Source organism: Ixodes scapularis, unplaced genomic scaffold (assembly GCF_016920785.2).
Source record: "Ixodes scapularis isolate PalLabHiFi unplaced genomic scaffold, ASM1692078v2 PGA_scaffold6__148_contigs__length_123643588, whole genome shotgun sequence".
Lineage (NCBI taxonomy): Eukaryota > Metazoa > Arthropoda > Arachnida > Ixodida > Ixodidae > Ixodes > Ixodes scapularis.
This window is the reverse complement of record NW_024609881.1, coordinates 74,325,951-74,331,950: the sequence shown is the minus strand read 5'-3', so window position 1 is coordinate 74,331,950 and position 6,000 is coordinate 74,325,951.

Below are 6,000 nucleotides of genomic sequence, written 5' to 3'. Positions count from 1 at the left end.
AAAACGCAGAAAACAACACAGGCACCACCGCAACGAGCAGCGAACTTGGAGTACACAGGCGCGGCACAATCTCTCTCTCGCTTCGCCGGTCCGACCTAGGGTGCCTCCATGTGCGCTTCGCATAAAGTGATGCCAACTGCCTGTTTCCCTTTCCCACACCCTCGTCCACCGCCATTTTGTTCCTCATTGTTTCCCCGTGCGCCGGAAAGTGGCCTTTGTGTCCATCGGTCCTCCCATCCGAGGGGGGAAATGCTAATCCTCCCTCCGTGGGTTCCACGACGCTGCTCCGAGCTTGTGAGATAAGGTGCTTGTTTTCGGGAGGGTTATAAGCCCACGGATTATCGCCGAGGACCAAAATGGCTGCTGGTTTGTCGGCGAGTGGTACTACAAAGGGTGGCATCACCCCAGCAAAGCACACATGAAGGCTCCCTAGTCCGACGTATCTCTTCTTACGGATACATTCTTTTTTGCTGTCTTGACTTTCTTTTGCAACAGCATTGCAGATATTCAGTAATCTAAAAACACAAAAAAAATAAGCGCTCAAAATAAGACACAGAACAGGTAATTTAGTTTGTACAAGCAAGGAGTGACAGAACGGCCACCTTGTCGGCCAAATGACCACTGATGCAGTCTCTGGTTTTGCAGCTGGTTTCGGACTCACATTTAGGCAACATTATTTGATCTATGTCTGAGTAACAGATAACAGGCAAGCTAGATGCTCGCAGACGACACATACAACGCAGCCAACGTCGTTTGCAGCGCTCAGCAGCCTTTGTCGCGGCCGCTACAACCAAAGGTTGGTTTTGGTTGGTTCCAGCCGCCCCAAAGAGCGGTTTCAAGGACATTAAATTACCCTACTCTTTCCACCAATCTGATTCGGCTGCCGTTGTCGCTTAGCGGCCTGTCTATAGCTGGTCCACTGTTGGCTAACGGCAATCATTGCGAGGTGTTTTCTATTGGCTGTTGCTTACGTTCTGTAGCGCCTTGGCCGAGCAGTGTGAACGCGCAGAACGTAATCGTACGTAACCTAGCATAACGAATCGTAACGTAACATAGCATAACGGTAGTAAACGTTACAACGTGAACCACCCATTCAGGTTCGAACAGATTATAATCACCCATCTAAAGCGGAGCCACCAGGCGTTGCCTCAAGGGATCGAAGTTTACGAGCTGCATACAGCTTTCTGGGAAAGAAAGCTTGGTCATCGGTAAGCGAGAAACTAGAGATGCTAATAGCAAAAAGTGGAGAAAAAGCCGAATGTCGAATCGAATACGATTACCACAACTTTTACTGACAATGATCACACGGCTAAAAGAAAGAGGAAGATACGCAAAGACGAGAAGGTAGCCCTAGCATTACGTGTCTATTCTCCGGCACAGCACGCGGAACAAATAAAAACTGCATGTGTTAATGACCACGCTCAAACGGTATATTCGCGCCATTTAGTTTAGTTTTAATAGTATCCAATACACAGCACGAGCAGGCGAAAAAATATCCGCCAGCTCTGCAGTGCGTCGGAACAGCCTCCTTTCCCCAAACGTTTTGTCGTAGTGGTCATCGTAAGGCCATCATAAGGCCAGCACAGGTTTAGTGCAAGATACGTAGGGATTCGTTTGGGTCTGATAAGATGTCACAGCTATCGCCGTGACCGCCTACTGGGGATTCACACAGGACTGATCATTTTTTATTAAAATCATACAGTGAGACGGAATCAAATTTTGCTCTGGATCCTGTTATACGACAAGGATTTATTAACATAATTATTGAAAAAAAAAAAGAAAATCGTATTATGGTTCCAACTTTTTGTTGTTCAAACCTTCACACGACAACCTCGGTGACGTGAACACAAATCTGGCCAATTTGTTATTGTCAGAAAAGTATAATGTTGTGTAGTGTTCTGTACTTATCACGGATATTTTGCTTGCATCTCCAGTCAACAGGCGCTGATTGACCTGATGAACAAGCCTATTATTCCTAACAGCCTGGTCTTCTGCTGCGCATGTCTGTACCTCGTTTTCATTGTGGGGGTTCTTGGCACCGGTGCTATCTACCTCACCATTCGCTGTACGTTTTGTTTCTTTTCTAATTGCATATAGAGCAATGCATTTATCGTGAGTGTCAATTTTTTTCCTTCTTCAGATCGTGTTGATATTTGCAACAAGGTACCTCCTTTTTTTAAATACATAGCTCTCTTTAGTAACACAGTGAAAAGTCACAGGTGTGATCTTTTTGCACTGAACGCTTTATGACTGTGAATCACCAGGAACATTATGTTCGCTAAACGAAATGTGATCAATGCAGCTAAAGTAAAACATTGCAGATTATTCACTTTATTAAGAAGAACGCTGTTATGTGTCAGCTCAATAGTCGTTCTTTATCACTAGTTCTTTTAGAACCTGTCGTAACGTTTTTTTTTGTTTTTTTTTAGCTTACATCAAATAGGGATTTCGAGTTTGTCGGGAATTACAACTCTGCGTTTTACCTTTACTCAAATAACTAGGCGATTTATTTTTGTGCTAGCCATGCCAATGTGCGAACGACATAAACGTAGCTGTTCGGGTTAAAAAAATTTTCCTCTGTAACACCCACTTATAAATAAACAGCACGGAAAGTTGTAGAATCGCAGCTACTGTTTCTTTCAGAGCCGTTAAGACCCGTTCATACATACCACACAGTGTAAAACTGAGTGCTATAAACACAGCGCTGACTTCAAGCCAGATTCGCTGCTGTATCAGAGCTCGGAAAACATGATCTCCTCCTCCAGGGCCGTTTTCCAGATTGCACACGTCTGTTATAAAGGGTACATTTATTAGCATCGATCCATTCATCCATCAACGCTGATTTTTCAGAATACCGGAGTAAAACAAATTGCAGAAAAACTCAAGCAGCACGTATTTGGCCAATCATTCGCCGATGGCTGGCACTAGTGCTTAGGCAAGTGGCCAAACAGTCGTCAGCCATTGGCCGATGACTGGCTTTTCTCTGGCCATTGGCTCACTATCAGCCATCAGCCAAGCATGAGCCGATGAATGGCTACTCTTTGGCCATTTGCCAAAGGACCATGGCCAGCCATGGGTCAAAGATTGGCCAATAGTTTGCTGCTTGGAAACTTATCGGAGAATGGCCCACTGCAGAAATACTTACAGGATAAAAGCTTACATAAGAAAAGCTTATCCACTTTTGTACTTGTCCGGAGAAAAGCTCGCCAGTATTTTGAGAGACCTAAGGAATACGTTTTATATAACTTGCGCGTTGACTGCCAGGGGAATAGAGAATAACCGCATGTATTTAATGCACCCAAACATACTTCGTTGGGGGAGCGTTTTCGCAACTTTCAGCGATGCTGGTACAGCGGCGTGAGAGTCGCGGTCTTTAGTTCCTAATGGATCTGCTCAACAATAAAGGTGCTTGCCCACACCATACACGTTCCTGACGTGAAGAAATGAAGTAAGGTTCTAATACTTTTTATACAGAAGAAACAAAATTACATACGCGTCGTAGTCCCAACCTCGTATACTGCTGTTCTATGACGATCATTCAGATGACAACCATTTGGACAGGCGCCGACTTTAAGCTTGGTTCACATATTTGTAGGTGAGCTGTCATCTACATCCGTTAAAAGGCCGGTGAGGTTTTTTCCGCATTTCACGGTTTTTACAGTGAGCTTTTACACGGAGAGTTCTTCTCAGGCGAGTTTATGTCCGGTGAGCTCTTCTCCGGTGAGCTCTTCTCCGCTGTCCGACTTTGCAATCTATCAGCGCCATGCGGCATGTGTGAAAATGGCCCTAACTTTTCTTGGAAAGAAAAGAAGTGCTTAGTATATATATATATATATATATATACATTTTACCTAGGGCTGCTCAGGAAGTTTTTCTCGGGATGTATGTATAAAATGGTAGTGCTTTTTCTTCGTAAATAGTATTAGTTTCCTACGTTTGAAGTGGTTCTCTTTTTACATTCATAAACTTCGTTTCTCCTTGTGTATGGACGTAACTGATTCTGCGAGCTGATAGAACTAGAGAAACAGCATCAAGAGGCGCAGTTCATTGAAAATTTTGTGTCCATCATTGGTTCAGCGATGGTAGAACCCGTACAGAAAGCTGACGAACGCCATTATGTTGCTCTTTTGACGCTCTTTGATTGCGCGGTACCAGCCGCTCGTAGTGTCAGCTGCGTGAGATCTGTGAAGGGACGAAGCGTGAAATAAATAATGGTTCATGCTTTCTTTAGCATGAACATATTAGACAAATAATCTGTTGCAACACTGATTCATCAAGAGAAGGTCCACCCCATAATTCCCTGAAATAAAAGGCATATCTATGTTATAAAACCGCGCGACATTTTTTTGCATACACTCACAATGGGATGTTACGAACCAGTCGCTTCAACGCGGACATGTCCAAGCTTCTCATAAAACAAGAAATTAAGTTCTGAGTATCGGGGTCAAAATTTGTTTGAGTAGAGTAGAAATGACTAAATTTCAAAGTAATTCAGTGAATGATTGTAAAACAAAAAGTAGCAAATTACTTTCCAAGTTACTTTAACACTTGGTTCTTCCTCTGCGTGCCTTTGTGTTTTGGTCTTTTTTTTAAAGTTTTGTCAGATGATGTACAAAGTGGTTCTGTCGTTTACGCACACTCTTTGGATGTGTGTCGTTTCTACCTCAATGTTTCAGCCTGCATGAGCTTGGTTTTGCAAACATTGCACTTATCTTTTTTTTCTTCGTTAAGTCGATGTTTGGAATACACGCATATTGGGAATTTTGGGAGTCACTGTCAACCAAATAGATCACCCGTCTCTCCCGCACGGCTACCGGCTTCTTTCCTCCAGTTGCCCTCCTTTCCTTCCTAGTCTATCACCCCTTTCTTGCAGAAATCCTTTCCGCGCAAGTTGCCTCTGGGAGGACCCAAAAATAGCCACAGTCTCCGAGCTAATCCCGCGGTTACTCCGCCCCACTTGAAACCCACACTTCCAGACGCACCTTCGCGTTACGTGCCCGGTTACAACCGTCGTTCGGGCCCTCGAAAAATGGCTTTCTCCGCGAATTATTTTTGCTCGAGGCCTGACCCCTCTTTTGCGAATATCAGGTGATTTCCCTTTTTGCTTTGTTTGTGCAGAAATATTTACTGATAATAAAAAAGAAATATTTCAAAAGTAATTTGTAACTTGAGTAAAAACTACTTGAAAAATGTAGTTAAAGCAAACTGCTAATTATTGAAATAAACATGTAATTGAAAGATATTAATTACAAAAGAGTAGCTGAACTAAAGTAACTTGAATTACGTAAAAATCTGCTTCTACATATATAACAACAAGCAACTGACTGCAAATTTATATTATGCGATCAATAGAATTGTTATCTTGACTGTGGTTTCTAGCAGCCACTGTCTAGCATGTGACCAGTAACGAGCCAATGGCACGGCAGCCTTCTTTTGTGTAGGCGGAGCTTTTCTTTACGTAGGTGGGGCCTCTACTGCTTATCTTTATGCTGCCAACACATCCTAGAGCCCCAACTACGTTGTTTCCAGGGTAGAACGACTACAACGGGTACAACGAGTACAACAGCGATCATGTGAACAATATTTTCGTTTCCAGTTGTTCCGCCGCCCGCTAGGACTGCCGTGGCGGAATTCGAAACCGAAATCGTCTTCAACAGAAGTGAGTTTCGACGATATTAGCCTTTTTTAAAGCTCACTATTTTCACTGCTCGGCGTATAAAAGCTTAGGTGCACTCAAAAAAAGCCCGTGCATCTTTTTTCACGCACAGCGATCGGAAAGCCAATGACTGCAACTTACGGAGGAAGCTCAGCGAATGGCGATGCCGAAACGTATGTTTAGACTAAAAAATGCAGTCTGAGTTGTGGCATTAAGCAATGCAAGAGTGACGTTTTGCATTGCTTAATGTCACAACTCAGACTGCGTTTTTTGATCTAAAGATATGTATGTTTCGGCATCGTCATTCGCTGAGCTGCTTCCGTAAGTTACGGTGATCGGCTTTC